The 16,499-nt window shown below is 42.7% G+C and overlaps 1 long non-coding RNA gene across 2 annotated transcripts; it reads left to right on the top strand.

The window, feature by feature from the left end:
• The first annotated feature begins 314 nt into the window (after window positions 1-314).
• LOC118304732 lies at window positions 315-8,163 on the top strand. 2 transcript variants are annotated; one of them, XR_007031050.1, is made up of 3 exons: window positions 315-703; window positions 5,064-5,142; window positions 5,745-8,163. It is a non-coding gene; the product is annotated as an uncharacterized LOC118304732 (long non-coding RNA). The 2 variants fall into 2 exon arrangements; XR_004791964.2 differs by having other exon boundaries at window positions 5,689-8,163.
• The last annotated feature ends 8,336 nt before the right edge of the window (window positions 8,164-16,499 follow it).

Genomic DNA, 16,499 nt, shown 5'->3' with positions numbered 1-16,499 from the left:
CAATCGACGATAAATTCGAGAGGGAAAACTTGAAGCCGGACAGAGGAATGGGAAACAGCCGCACACGGCAACCTCACAATTAAAACCAAAAAAAAAAAAAGACAACCTCCGAAGCCGCTGAGAACAATAACTCACGACGGCCAATCACGAGGCGCGTACCTTTCGCCCAACGTCCTAGTTCTGACCAATGGTGAGCTGCGAGGGGGCGGGGAAAGCCCTGACGCACTGAGACTCGTGATTGACGCAAGCTTTGTTACTAAATTTAGCAGCTGGCGAGCGGAGGGAGAGATAGCGGAGAGCCCATTCATCGGGCGGGCCCGACTATTTCAGCGTCGCGATTGTGATCCAGCCAAGCCAAATATAGTCGTAGACAGGTATTTTTAGCCGTAAAGCGTGTCCCCGTCCTCATCCGCGAAGGCAACCTGAGCGCCACGGGATGAGAGTTTGCACCGAGCTCCACAATCAGCACATTCATTGTTAATATGTCGTTGAGCGAGGGGATAGTTTTACAGTCAGCTGACGCTACCCAGAGAGAAACATCCGACAGCACACACCGCCACTGGCTTCCTCCCTCTTCCTCCCGCGCCCCGCGGGGAAAAAAGGTCGGAAAGTGCAAGGGGATGGAAATGTAACCATCGCTTCGTCAAGCACACACACACACGTATAACAACAACAACAACAACAACAACAACAACAACAACAGGTTTGTGAAACGTGACGGCTTCGCACAGCAGCAGCGCGCGTCTCCCTCTCCAGATGCGCACAGACATGGAAGCGTCTTCTGCGGAGAGAGAGGGAGGGAGAGAAAGGACAAGTTCTTTTTCTCCGGTAGAGGTTATAGCAGCCAGGGCGAAAAGTTTAAAACGTTATTTAAGGTATGTTTAATGATGGAGGGGGATAAAAAACGCACAGCACACGATGTGAAAGCTGAGTGCGCACCGCGCCTGACGCACTCGCGGGGTAAAGTGGCAGTTCTCCCTGGGAAATCCCTCCTCTGCCTTACACCTTGAAAACGGATACTCTCTCTGAACTCCAGACAAGGGAAGCCTCACGTTCACGGATGCGTGTGTGCAAATGTAGAAGAAGAAGAAAAAAAGCCCCGTGCAGTGACCCCAACTCTCCCCCAATGTACCGTGTGTGACTGTGAGGTACATGCGCCGAAAAAGTGCAGAGGGATTCGACATTCCGGTCGCTTGTCAAGTTGGTTCGTAACATGCTGCGAGTTTCACCGCGTGATTGAGACTTGTTAACACCGTGCCAGGATCAGCTGCTGGGGATGCAGATCACATGCCACCGGGCCCGGGACTGCTCACAAGACAAACATGATTGACAGTACACACACACACACACACACACACACACACACACACACACACACACACACACACACACACACACACACACACACACACACTCCCCATCTTTGAGACAGACCTAATAACCTATTACCTCCCCTCTTAATCTCCTCCCCTATTATCATCCTGTATCAGAGCACACACACACACACACACAATTTTATTTCAAAAGAAATCTGCTCTTGATTCAAATTTGAACACAATTCAAACTTATTCAAACTTCCATCTGATGGTGGAGAGAGAACGGTGTATGTGCAAAATGTGAAGGGTGATATGAACCTTGCGTGGATAATCCTGGTGTCATCACTTTACTTCCAGCTTTTCTCGTGTGTCATCTTATCGTGACAATCTGTTGTAAATCATAAATGGACCTAATTCAAACCATCCATGGGCATATAGCTCACAAGTGCTCTGTGTTCTGTGTTCTCCCCTCTTCAAAATTCAAAAGTCAATGTCTGGGTCATCGAGGGTAACCTCTAAAAAGGCTCTTTCATAATTGCGTTATCATTGTGAAATATGTATTTTCACGCATAACTCCTCTCGCATATCAGTACCTTTGTTGTTTATTCAACGAGGTCATGCAGGGTAAATCAACTTTTGTCAATGGATCATTTATCTTGGAAAATGAGGCTTTGTTTTGCCTTTTGCTGAACCATAATTGCCTTTAGAACTCATTAGTATTGTTTGTTTTCTCTCCTGTGTGTTTCACCTGTCCCTCTCTCGCTTCTCCCGCTCTGGTCAGGGTATCAACTGCCTCCACAGTGACCTCACTACGGTGACGTGTAAATCCAGATTAACCCGCTCTCTTATTCCGCCAGACATGGAAGTGATTAGAGATTATGACTGAGTCCTTTTAATAGAATTGGACATGTGGGTAATCAACTGCATCCGCCAAAGTTGTGTCAGGTGACACACACACACACACACACACTACTCTAAACCATAACAAATTAAGCCTAACCAAGTTATAAACCTAATATTGAATGGTTTACTTTGCAGGGACTAGAATTTGTTTTCGCCCAAATGGGTGGAGAGTAATGTGTCTGAGTGAGCTGAACTCTGCCCAAAACATTTCTACACTTCTATGACAGTATTTAAATCTTCACTCCCAACCCTCACAGCCACGCAGTGTAATAATAATGAAGTGGAAACCTATTATTTACATATGATGCTGGGCTGCCCAGGTGAATTTGTTTTCCTGTAGTAAACCAAATACTGGTAGGAAAAAAATAGGAACTCCCACCTTATCTCTTTAGCATTTTTTCCTTTGCAGGGTGAGGTTCATTTAGACTACGATCCTCACACAGTGAACATGTTAGCCAGTTTGTGCCAGACCACAGGAACATCTCGGATAAATGGGCAGTGAATTTTGGTATCACTGTTTTCTGCCAGACAAATTAAATTTCACAAATCAAATCAATTCTCTTTGTTCTTGAGCTTCCTTTTCTGTCCTGGTTTAAAACTAATTATCCAGCTATAAGGAATTGCACTGACAGGTTAAGTGTCTGCTGCTTGTCTGCTTGAACTGTTAAACCTCTGCAGTCTTGTCAGCATTGTCAGATTTATGACCGAGGAAGTTATGTCCTTGTGTGGAAAGTGCTTCGGAGGTGCCACCTCTCACAGTTGAGAGTGCAGCACTGTGGTGTGCACAGTGGTGCAGCATGTTTAGGCCTCTTGTACAAAGCTGCTGACTGTATGGCGGACATAATGCACTGAGCCACTCTGAACTGTGTCTTATCACAAAGCAGAAGTGAAAAGTGATTGTGTCAGTTTGAATGAGCTCTCTATGTCTACGGCCAAGTCACCGGCACTCAGCGCTCTGGTGTCACTGGAGAAAGAGGAAAACAGAGAGAGAGAGAAACAGAGGAAGGCTTTTATCATCGTGTCACCAAATCTGCTCCAACTGTACGTCAGAGTGCAGGAGGATGGGAAGGGGGAGGGCGTGCGGGGGAGAGGAGCGCTGGCGCAATGGCAGGGCACTCAATGGTGGCATTCTTTCCTCTTGGTGGGCACACACACACACACACACACACACACACACAAACAGACAGACAGACAGACACACACACACACACACACACACACACACACACACACACACACACACCAGGGGATTCCCCCCCTGGGAGTACCCAAGTGAAGTAATACAACCCATCATTGCCTTATCACACCAGTGCCCAAACACAGCAGAGAGGAGTGTAGGGAAGTGTTTCCATGAACCACGGCACAGGAGGTGTACTGTATATCACTCGGGGATTGTGGGCCATTATGTGATGTTATCGTGATGCGCTTTGCGCTTTTTTTGTGGGGTTTATTTACATGTGTGTAGGTGTGTGTGTGTCTTGACAGACAGAGAGAAGGGTAATGTGCAGCAGCTTGTGCGTAATGTTCTGTAGTTTCCCTCGCCCACTGGCTTGGTGGCAGATTTATCACCTTCCTCATTATTGCCCTGCAATGAAATGTAACTGCATGATTCACCGCTCTGTGTAAATTTTGGAGTGTGCGTGGCCGTGTGAGTAAAAGCTAACTCTGGGTTTGTTTTCCTTTTTCGCGTGCCTTCGTCTGTGTGCGCTAATATATATAACATATTTAAGTATCTGGTGGCAGTTTTACAGGACCTCCACCCAGAATCCATGCATTTTTCTCTAGTGTAATAGTTGAGCAAGCAGATTAAGGGGGATGTCTGCAGTGGCCTCATTTGCATGGGTACAAAGGGTATATTTGGTACACTTTTTGTTTGTTGCTGCCAAGCCCTCGTCATGTTTTCTGCACATGTGTAGAGTCAGGGCTGATAGAGTTGGAGGCTCGTTCTTTCTGAAGCGGGAGGTCAAATAGTGTGGGGTCCTTGTGTGGTGTGACTAGAATCATCTCGCTTTACAAAAAAAATCTCTCCTTTCTGCTTTCTTGAAGCATAGGCTTCTTTAAGCACCATATGAAAGGAACACACACACACAAACTCAAACACACACACACACACACACACACACACACGCACACACACATGCACACGCACACACAGTCGTGAGCAGCAGGTGTGTGTCAGGCAGGGTGATAGTGCACATGATGTGCAGCTTTTGAAGTTGGAGAAACGCAAGCAAATGATTATGATTATGATTCTCTCTCTGTTTGTCATGCGCACTTAAAAAAAAAAAGATCCTGTTGACACCTGCCAGCCAGAAGTCCAGCCACTACTGACCTGTCATGTAAAGGTTACTTGAAACAACAAAATGTATCACTATTTATGGTATTGACTTCACGACCCAACTACCAGTGGTGAATGGTGAAGTGTGTGTGCTTGCAATTTGTAAGTGCGTGTCAAAATATGTGTGGGTGTATGAGTCACCTTAGTGTGGGCACTTGTTTAAAGATGGTTTTCTTGGAGATGCCAGAATCAGGAACATGTATTAGAAGAAATGTGTGTGATTTGGTTTGAGTTAAACATTGGGGTCTCCCCCTCTCAGGGTGTTTAGATCAAGATATCATACATTAAACAGGCAGACTCTAGATGTGAGTGTATTTGCAGGCAGTCTATAAAATGTAAAAAGGGTCTAGAATAATCGTGTGTATGTCATTTCAAAGACTGGGAAATTCGCCTGCATCAGAAAGTGTGTACATGTATGAGGGGACTGATTTGAATCTGCATTTGTGCGTGTGTGAGCGAAACTTGCCCTTTAGTTATTCACATTTTGGCCCTTTTCTTGTTTGCAGCCACTGGTGCCACCTGGCTGGACGCCCTGCTCACCTTGATGAGTTGCACCTCGGCTCCACTCCCACAGCTTCAGCCCAGGTATCTGCTTGACAGCTTGTAATTTTAGTTCAGGTTTACTTTGTGTAAAGAAATGATAACATTTTGGTGAAATGAGTCTCTTGCAATGAGTGTCTTCGTGGCCCTTCAGGTATTCAACACTTGAGCAGAGTGCGAGTGTTTATGTGTATTCTGTAATACTTACTTGCGTATCATGTTTAAATATTACGTGCGTGTGCTCTGTGTTTAATGCTTTGCTGTGGCTCAGTGTGATGTCAATCCAGGTCACACACTGACCATGTGGAGACACACACACGGAGACACACACACACACACACACACACACACACACACAGATAAACAAGTGGTTGCATTTCTGCATGAGTCACAGTCGTGGGTAGTGGTGTAAAGTTTCCTTGTTTGGGCTATTCCCCCCTGCTGACACTTTTGATGCTTTAAAAAAAGAAGGATACATATTTTTTCAAAACAATATCTGATGTGTGTTTAGTCTCAAGTCAACTTGCAGTGGACAGCTGATCTGTTCAGCTCATATGTGCATCCTAATAACACTCCCCCTCTTCCTTGTAGATAGGGTAACACATTCATCCAAATGGAACTAAGACACTGATCCTTTGTGTTGAAAGGAACCAGTTTTGGTGTTTTCGGGCTGATGAGGATGCTTCCTCTGTGCCTCCAACTGGAGGTTTTCCAAGCACGTCCAACTGGTGGGAGGCTCTGGGGTAGACCCCGAACAGAGAGACTGTATCTGGCCTGGGAACATCTCAGGATGGAGCTGGGGAGATTGATTACTTGGACTACTTGACTTCATCTGGTTTTTGTTGATACATGACTTTGGATAAGTGGGATGGCTTCATGAACATGTCATTGAAGGAGGCTGCTACTCATCAATTTTCTACTAATGAAACAGAGGCAGATAAATGAAATCATGAAGTAATCTTTCATTTTATTTACATGTCATTCAACTGTAACTTGTCAAAATGGTCCAAATTGAGATGGCAACACTAATGTTTGTTATTTTCAGTCATTACAAATGAATATTTAATATTAACACCGATTCAAACTCACAAAAATGAAATGCTTTGATGATTTTCACAATATAAAGGTTATTTAAATTAGATACATAGCTTGTACTTCAATAAGTCTCTGTGGGTTTTAATTAGATCTGCAAAATGTAGTCAATCAAATTATTAATTAATTAATCTTTTCACACATTTTTCAAGTGAAATGCCAAATCTTTGCTGCGCCCATCTTCTAAAACATCAGAATTAATTGCTTGTCCTATCATTTTTGATAGAAATTGGATTTTTTTTTTCTTTTTCGACTTTGCTTTTTTTCAGTAAAGTCGTGACGGACATTTTTCACTCCTTTTTGATGTTTCATAGCCAAAACGTTTAATTGAGAAAAAAAAACTGGAAGATTACTATCGACTGATAATGAAAGAAATTGTTGGCTGCTAATTTTTGAAAAATAAATCTGCATGAGGTAAATGAAAAGAAAAACACTTGCCCCTCCCTTGTTGCCTCCACCCAGTTTCCCCATACAGATGAGACTGTGGTTTCCAGGAGTAAAAGTGTGTTTGCCAGGCTGCAAAAAAATAAAGGCAGAAATTAATAAATGTTAAACTAAACTTTTACACCATGTTTAATCAACACAATAATTCTTCACGTTTGCATATTTGTCAGTTGATTTCTGCTCAAAATCTTTTTGACTTTGCATTGCAAGCATTTGGTTTTGTCATTTGCAAACCTGGGTTAGAAATTTATTAGGACATTTATTCAATTATTTCTCTATTGTACAAGTAAGGATTTAAAAAACTACATGACCTAAGCTTCCATTCACCCTCTTCCTTGCCATCAGTGTATGAATGAAATGCTTGCAGGGCTGTATGGAGACTCTATTGTTAATGAGACATAATAAATGTATGCTTTATAAAGCTCAGGTATGTGCAGCTTTGCTTAGAGAGAGTGAATAGCAACTCTTGGCTGAGAGGGAGGAACTTGTCTCATCGTGTCATTGCCTCTGGCTGTCTGTGAGCACACGTTTGTATTTGCATGTGGATGCTTGCATTTAACAGTTTACAATTTTTTAGAAGTTGACTCATTAAATGGGATGATTTGTCAAAATCCTGTTAATCTGTGATATTTTGTACAGCGTGGGTTGACGGGATTAAAACTATTTCTTAATGAGTCACAGTTTTATGACATTACACATAAACCCTTTTTAAAGTTCAAGGACTGTTGACTTACATAGCTGGCATTTGGAGGTATATAGGTCCGACCTGAATTTAAATTACTATTTGTTATTTTGTCAATGTTAATAATTTCTTTGTGTATTTTAAAAAAAACTTTGACAAAGAGAAATAGTTTTCACACCTGCTGCATGAATAAAATGAAATGTAATAGAGATTAACCTTTCGTGAAAAGGTGAAACCTCTTTCTCTAGAATCAACTGTGTGTGCATAAATAGAGGGGGAAAAGAAAATCAATAATTTCATGAAGAGTTTGTTAATATTCTTGTTATGTCCCATTCAAGATGATCAAAACATCCCAAAAATGACATAACAATGATCAAATTAATGGAATTGTACTCATTCTTAGTCTGATGTAAAACTAAACCATATGTGGTATTTATCACTATGTTTGTTCATCATATAAAAGTTTGAAACATATAAGCAGTAAGTCGAAACCGGAAACAAAACGGTTTCACTTCTTATTTACGTCAAAATTTGAGAGGTGTTGATCTGATCTACTGGTTTCCAAGATGAAGGCACAAAAAGTGATTTCACCATTCGTGCCAGAGTTTTTAATGTTACAGACATTGTTAAACAAATGAACTGTAATTGGTCTAATCATAAATGAGACATGCCAGGCAAAAGAAATGCAAAAACATATGGCATATGGGAAATGTAAAAAATAAAGACACCTACAAATGAAATCAATGGTAAAACCTAGTTGGTATTGCTGAAATAATGAGCTGGAATAAAGCGTTTCTTCACGAATAGTTGAATCGTTTCAGTTCATTCAGAAGTGACCCTGAATAACCCCATGCAGTCGATTTCATTTCTACAGCATCACTAACACAAATGTCCATATAAGTTTAACAGTACGTTTCTCTGTTCTTTGCCTTGTTAGTTATTTCTTGTTTTGCAGGAACTAATTGTGCAACATCTTGCTATGGGTTTTTGTAATAGGATTTTATTAAGTTGGCGTCCCCTTCAGCGCTGACCTTTCATTCTAAAAAGTTCACCTCTTATGATTCACGGTATCTCCACTTTGACATTTATATTTCATCTCCTTCTCACGATTGAAACTTGGTACTCAACAATTACCTGGATACGGGAATCTCGGAATCGAACATATGCATCATGGCATATCACGGCTTCTGCGTGGGCCCCAACTAGCAGTAATCCAAACCGGCCCATTGGTGCCATTGTGATCTTCCCAGAAGCCCTTGGTGTGCGCTGAGAGGCACTCCCAGATATTTCCTTGGGTGATAGAGGAGCATCAAGACTTCCCCTTTGATGCTCAGCCAGCTACATACCTGAAGAACAAGTATTTACGCATGCCGCTCCCCATGACCAGAAGTGCTGACTTGTTGTGTGGGCGGGGTGTTCCCAAAAATGTTTACATGATTTGGTGCTGATGTAAGATGTTCAGATGGAATTCCAAAGGTTCGGGAATACTGGAAATCAAAAATCAGTTTCACCCACCTGCAGGGGAAACGACACCTTAGAGTATTTAAAAAAATCAGCGTCTCACATAATTTTAAGACTCAGATGTTCCACTTACTCTCCCACACACACTGAGATGGCCACATAATATAGATCCAACCAGTGTCTGAGTCCCAGACCAGCAAGGTCTTGCTTTCTCTGTTCAAGCTTTGGACACATGTATAATGCTGTGCTGCAACCTGCCTGTGCTCCTTTCTAGATAGGCCTCAATATAAACCACTGAGCCATTGAACCATTTTGTTTATTCCAGCGTTTCAATGTTCTGGAACAAATATTTTCACTATTACACATTACTTATGTGTAATAACTATGACTATGATCAAGAAACTGTGGATTACACATTTGATATAATCTCAATTTTGTTAGCGTGGTACTTCCATCCAATTACTATTCCGCCTCCAATAATGTTCTGGTAGTCGCAAGAGACTGGTTAGAAAAAGAGCCGTCAAAACCGAGCAACATCTTGACTTTTATTTTCTGATGAGAATCAAGCTCCGAAATTACTGGATCGTGCGACTGAAATTATCCAACTCATCAGTGAGATGACAGGGGTCATTATAAAGGTTGTTTCTTCAAACTTGGAGAAGCTTTTTTCATCGCCACAGGTGATATTACATAGCTCTTTTGACAGATGTAGTTAACTAAAGATTCTTAGATTCCCCAGTCATTTGTGTCAAGAAAAGTTCAGAGGTTTATCTCCTGAACTTGAAATGTTATATGTTGCCAAAATACCCCTAACCAATTAATCGTTAAGGCTAATAGCCATGCTACAGTTACCCTGGCAGTAACGAGTGTGTCCATGTGTATCTGTGAAATAACTCGATTGTGCATGTGCAGTTGATCCTGCTGTGATAGTGACCATGAGAGCAGCTTTCGCTCTGACACTTGGACGATGCAGACAGCACTCCTCCTCTCCCTCTCTGCAGTTTGACTAATCTGCCTTTTTACCGGATGTGATTAACCTGCTGTGACTAATGCTGTTAGACAAAGGCTCTGTTGTCAGTCATTTTTTGTCATGTTTGGGAAGCTGTGTGTCTGTGAGATGAAGTAATTTGAGGCTCACTGGCCACTGTGGTGATGTGAAAGCTTCATTCGATAAATGACTGAGGGGTCACAAGAAAAGTAAAGATATTTTTGCACAGACAGATTGACATTGTTGCTTTAGATTACACTGTGACCAGCGTTTTAGCCTAAGTGTATGCATTTGCTTTCACAGAACTGTATGGATCTAATACAGTTGCCCTAATAACCATAATATTTACAGCTTGAAAGCTTCTTATGTTTTCAGATAGAAATGTTTATTCCAAGTTTGACAAAGATAGGTCCAAACTTATATGAAGGGTAATTATTGTCCCCGAATATTACTGAGTAATACTTATACATATTTTGATTCTTAGCAAGTGGCTATGACGCAGTTGGATAATTAAATTCAACCTCTGCAGTTATAAAAAAATGCTAACTCTATTGAATGTCTTTGAAGACAGCATTGTTTTCATTGGCAAATATTTTTCTGATTTCTTTCAGTGTCGCAAAGTTTCTTGGCGCGTTGCCATCATCAACTACATGAATTCAATACTGCTTTCGTGTTTGTGTTTCTTTGCCACTGCACAGGGTGTCTGGGAAAGTGAGGATTGTGCAGCAAAAACACAAGATTAACTTTTGCCACACTGCAACTTGATGTCATTCGTCAGGCAGAAAGGTAAAGTAATTGCAATTGTCACCGCTTTACAGAGCAGAAAAAACAAACAAAAACCCCTCATGAATCTGTTGTGCCACATCAACATTGTGGGTGCACGGCTGTTCTGCTCTGCGTCCTGTCTGATCTTTTCTTTTTAAAGACAAAATTTGCATGCACCAAACACCCACTAAATACTAGTAGGTGTGCTAGTACAGCAACATGGTTATCGAAACCCTGCAACATGGTTATCGAAACCCTGCTCCACCAATGGTCAAAAGCGCCACATGGTACCTTTGATTTACATTTTGTACGTGTACATGTTGTCTGAATAAGGCAGCATGAAGCAGGCAACGGAGCTCACACCACAGAGTGAATGCCAAGGTTCAAGCTTGTTCTCTCTTTTTATATCACTCTCCTTCTTTGCCTGCTTTTTCCCATCACCAGGATTCTCTTGCAAGGTTGAGGTTGTTTTTTGTCAATTTGGCCGTTCCACCGTCTGCCATTTCCATCACTGGGAAAAAGATATCGGGATAACACTATTCTCTTCGTTTTTTTAGTTATACGATGGGTGACGCAGTTCCTTTGTGCTGTAAATTGAGTGTTAATATTTCTGCCAAAATCACATCCAGGAGAATACGAGAATAACACGGTGAAAACCAAATCTATAGAGGACCAATGTTAGTGCAGATGGTGTTGATTTTCTATCGCCATTTCACTCTGCAATCAGTTTTAACTCCATATTGAGAAGTTTAAGTCAAAAAGTTGTCCATTTCCGCTTTGAAATATCTCAGACAGTTGCCAAACTAGACTTAGGTCAATGGCAGGTCATGACCTCAGATTGACTAAGCCAGTGTCAACAGCCCCCTCCTGCTTCCCCACGACACCATCACCGTCTCTGTTACACTCTCCTCTCTGCTCTCCTGCTCTCTCCTGGTTGGCCCTCTCTTGACTCTCACCCACTCACTCCTTCCTCTGCTCCCTCTTTCCTCTCCCCCTTTCGTCTGCCTCTTCTTGGGTTCCTTCGCTCCATGAGGGAGGAACTTCCACTGCAGCTTCTATCCAGGAACAGGCTTCCACTGTGGAAACACAGCTACATGACATTACTCCGATTCCCTTTCCACGCACAGCAGTGGAGGGGGGAGCTCCATGTCAATGTACACACACACACACACACACACACACACACAGACACACACACACACACACACGCACACACACACTCACACACACACACACTTTTTTCTTTTTGTTGCATAAATTTGATTCATTATTAAATAACTTTAAATATCACCACATGATTTTAACTATAGAGAAGCATCCCCCTTTATCTCACCATCCATCAGGAGCGGGACTTCCATTCAAATTAGAGTTCAACATCGAGCACACCCCTGAAACCACTGCATCATGCAAAGCATTGGTCTATATCTATCACTGTGTGCGTGTTATTTTGGATCTTCTCCTGAAAGACAGCCGCTATAATTTCCCACTTATCAACATTAATGGAGAATAGAGGAGACACGTAGGTAGATGTGTGGGTATGTAGGGGCTTTTAGAAAGAACAAACCAACCAACCAAACAACCATCCAGGAAACGGAGGAAGTTCCATCATATTCAAAGCAGACAGGAATAGAAACAGATAACAGGAGGTAACCACAGTGACGAAAGCCGTAGCCATTACCTAAACAGTGACCGCGACCTGTAATAACCTTCCACCTGGTGTCTGTGTAGGACACTGTTCATACCTGGGATTATAGGTGGGAATGCACCTCACGCATTGAAATCCAGTTCTGACGCGGTCTGTGCTGCGTATGACCACATTATTTGTACAGTGTGAAAGTAAATGTGTCCTAGGCCACATCAAAAGGACGCCTACTCAACTGACGTCCACTGAGTAATTGAAGTACGTGCACATTTGTCAACATTCTGTTGTATCTTAAATTGTCTTAGCTGGTTTTGTCAATCATACATGTAGAAAAGAGCAACAAACAACAAACAATCCTGATTGTGATCAGATCAGCGAAGATGCATGTTAATAACAGGTATAACAGGGCCTTTCTCTCTCTCTCTCTGTGTGTGTGTGTGTGTGTGCAGGCAAACAGTATGTCAGAGATGCCTTTTCCATAGTCAATATATTCCTTTTCTCCATGAACATATCTGGTCTTCATATAAGGTGTGCCTGGGACTTATATAATTCTTGGCACTTTAAGTCTGTGTGTGTCTGGAAAGCTTGTGGAGCTGCAATTTTGTGATTGTGTGTGTGTGCGCATGTGTGTATCCCCATGACACCTTGGAAGCTCTCCTGGCCACGGCTGTGGAAATGCTCCTCTGCCCCTTTCTGCTCGTTGGGGACCGGGGATTGGATGGATGAATGGATGGATTAATGATTGGATGAATGGGGCAGTGGGGGCTTTGATGGTTGGCTGGAGAGGAGGAACTGTCAAACCGTGGCCCCGCTAGAAAGAAAGCGGCAAAATGAGACGGGGAAAGTTGGGCTTATTCCCATCTAATGTAAACCAGAACTCCTCTGTTGTGACTTGGCTTCAGGGTTTTGACTCAATGTGACAGACTATGTCATGTCACTGTCACAGATCATTGTGTTTCCAGTTTTGTGTTTTGTGCAACATGGTGCTTTTATACAGTAAACTCGTCTAAATAAGCAGATTGAAACTCTCTCATAAAGTAGCTATGCGGTATATCATAAACTGTGAATAATGATTTCTAGCAGTCTTTCGTATGACTCTTGGTACAGATATCCTTGTGCCTCACAGGATGAATTCCTCAAGTTTCCTTTAGCGCCACCAACAGGTCAAAGCTTTCACATATTCAGTGAAATATCTTAACATCTACTGCATGGACTGCAGGTTTAGGGTTTAGGGTTTTTATATATATAATATATAATAAGCCCCATTTTGAGGCGTTTGAATGCTGGCAGGCTGTGGTACTATGAACCAGTTCACTGTAACCACCTGCCTGGTTGAGTGCTTATCTGCCACTATTCATGACACTAATACAGCTGTCAGAGTGTCTGTGCTGTCCCTCTCTCCATGTCATCTCCTTCCCATGTACATTAGATAGGAATTCATCTTGAGAGGCCTATGAGTGTGTGTGTGTGTGTGTGTGTGTGTCTTACTCGTAGTGGAAACTCTTTGGGAATCTGTGCCATGGAATGTCTGGGCAGGATTCCCTCTTTTCCCCAGCGGAGCGGACCATTCACACACAGCCACAGCTATCTGTACGCAACACGAACACGTAGGAGAGCACAGCATGGAAACACATGTCTCGTTTGTGGGGACTAAAACTCACCGCGCAGTTCATGAGATCGATGATTTGGCCTGATTTGAGTGAGATGTTACTGAGGATTTGTTACCAAAGCACTGAAACATAAACTGTCTCTGTCTGTCTGCGCTTTCCCTTCTCTGTCTGACTTCTGACTTCTTCACTCTCACTTTCTCTGACTTTTCTTCCCTCTTCCTCTTCCTGCCCTTCACTGGAATGTAACTTCAGAGTTTGACCTCTGATTCATCTCTCCCACGCTGACCACGCCAGTGCTGTCTGTCCAGTACAGACGCACTGCTGACCTAGACTCTCAACCGGCGCGCGCGCGCGCACACACACACACACACGCACACACGCACACACGCAGATATGCATGCACTGTTGCGTCACTCTCCTGTGTTGTGGCCTGTAACTACTACACAGCTGTTCCTGCTTAGCTGTCATGTTAGCCATGATGTCAGAGCTGTGTTGTGTGTGATTGGCTGACGTCTGATTGTGTGCTGTGTATGTGAGAGACACTATGTGGGAGACCGTCGCTCTTTGTGCCACAGAGTGTCGTGGTCATGGACAAAACGCTCGACTGATCTGTGACCTCTTACCCCATGGCAGAACACTTGCGTCTTTCTTGTCACCACAGTGTGAAAATATGCTATGCTTCTGCTACAGAGGCAAGTTACAGTGCAACGGATACACCAGTGATTCAGAACTCGCGTGGGCAAGTTGAACCCAGTGATGTCTGTAGCTTTAGAGATGAAAGATCAGAAGAGTCATGGCTTAAAGGCTAAGAAAAATTGGACCTGGCTCTGACTCTGGTCCTAGGTCAGGTCTCCATATCTAGGAACTCACTGGACCAGTAAAAAAAAACACAAATTCATTTCCAAAAGTTTATATCAAAAACTGTTTCCTGGGTTTACAAAAATATCAGTAATAGTAATTGAGGCAGCTGGAGCTGTTCTGACAAAAAGCCTGTTTTCTTCTCCAAAAATGGGTCAGAAACAAAAGTGTTCCATTCGCTTATTTACAAAATATATCCAATTGCACTGAATTAAAAGTGTATGCACTTGTGTGTGTGTGTGTGTGTCCAGTCATGGTCACCATGGTGAAGTCCTCCTAAAAATCGTCATGACAACTCAAGCCGTTGACAGCCATGTTGTAGGCCAAAACACGTAACTGTCTCCTACGCATCAGCAACATTCACACATGCGCCCATGCACACGCCTGTGCCCACACACACAAACACAGTGTGTGTGTGTGTATGAGTATATGACCAATTTAAAACTTGGTGTAAAATTGAGTTACTTGTTTGTAAGATAACATTATGATGTTGTTCACCCTGCTCAGACTGATGTAAGAAAGAAACTTTATTTTTCTTTTCTCATAAAAATATGAAAAATGTATCTTTAAGAGAGAAGTACTATTAGCATGTACCTAGAGGAGATGACATCCTGGGGGCTCTCACCAGCTCACCCAGTCACCTTTAACGACACACACACACACACACACACACACACACACACACACACACACACACACACACACTGCCCCCAGCACATACACTGCTTGATGGTCGAGATAGAGGAAACACCCCCCCCCACACACACACACACGCTCCTCATCCTTTCCTGTATCTGACCCATTTTCCTGTGTACACTGAAGACGCTGGTGCACAGCCACCTAACCCTCCTTGTTTCCACTGGGGTGGAAAACACTAGTGGAGTGGGAAAAAGAGGGGAGTGGGAGGACAGGGGCAGTGGAAGATGAATTTAAGGGGGGAAGGAAAGTATCAGGGTGAGTGAGTACGTCCATTAACCCTCCCAGAGGAACTCCCCAGGGTTGTTGGGGGATTGGCCTTCTGCCTGTGCTAAATGTGTGTGTGTGTGTTGTTTGCTTGTGTGGGTTTGCTTATGTGTTAGAGTTTGTATTTGTTTCTGAAAAAAAGAAATCATTAAAATTCTGCATCGAAAATATCCTCTCTCTCTCTCTCTCTCTCTCTCCATCCTCCTTACCTCTACTGGTGCATCCTCTTTGGCTATTAACTTACACTCTGCATTGTGCTGTTCATTATGCTTTAACCCATTAAAAGGGCACTCACAATTTTGGCGACCAAAGTAGAAAGATTTTAAAAATTAACGGTAAAAAGAAAAGGCAGAGATATCCTGACTTTTAGTGCCTGAGTGCATGTTAATCTCAAAAATGCAATTTACTGGTATAATTCATTAGACCATCCATGCCTGGAGAACCCCAATATCTCACAGTTTGTTTTTGCAGGGTTTTAGTCTCCTTATGTGACATCACTAAAGTCATTTTTTGACAGACTTGGCAAAGCTGCTTCAGAGCCACAGAGATTTTATACAACTGTTAACACAGGCTGCATGGGTGGACTCTGTGCTGTAAATTGTTGGAACACCCCTTATCACAGGTAAGCATTCAGCATTCAAGCAGTTTTCATTGATTTCCCTATGCCCCAAAAAAGAATCACCTCATGGAATTTTAATGATATCAAATTGGCTTAAATCTTGAGATTGAGTGGAAAATGAAAACAATGAACAAACTGACTACCACCTACGTGCCACTAATCATGTTGCATGAGAACCAAGCCACAATTCTGTCGATACTCACTCAGCCCTGTGGGGATTGAGGTTTAAACTGCAGGACCGGGATTGCCCAGAAAAACTGCCAACTTTTTTATCTAAA

Source organism: Scophthalmus maximus, chromosome 1 (assembly GCF_022379125.1).
Source record: "Scophthalmus maximus strain ysfricsl-2021 chromosome 1, ASM2237912v1, whole genome shotgun sequence".
Taxonomy (NCBI): Eukaryota; Metazoa; Chordata; class Actinopteri; order Pleuronectiformes; family Scophthalmidae; genus Scophthalmus; species Scophthalmus maximus.
The sequence above is the reverse complement of the archived record's forward strand: the minus strand, read 5'-3'. Positions and strand labels throughout refer to the sequence as shown.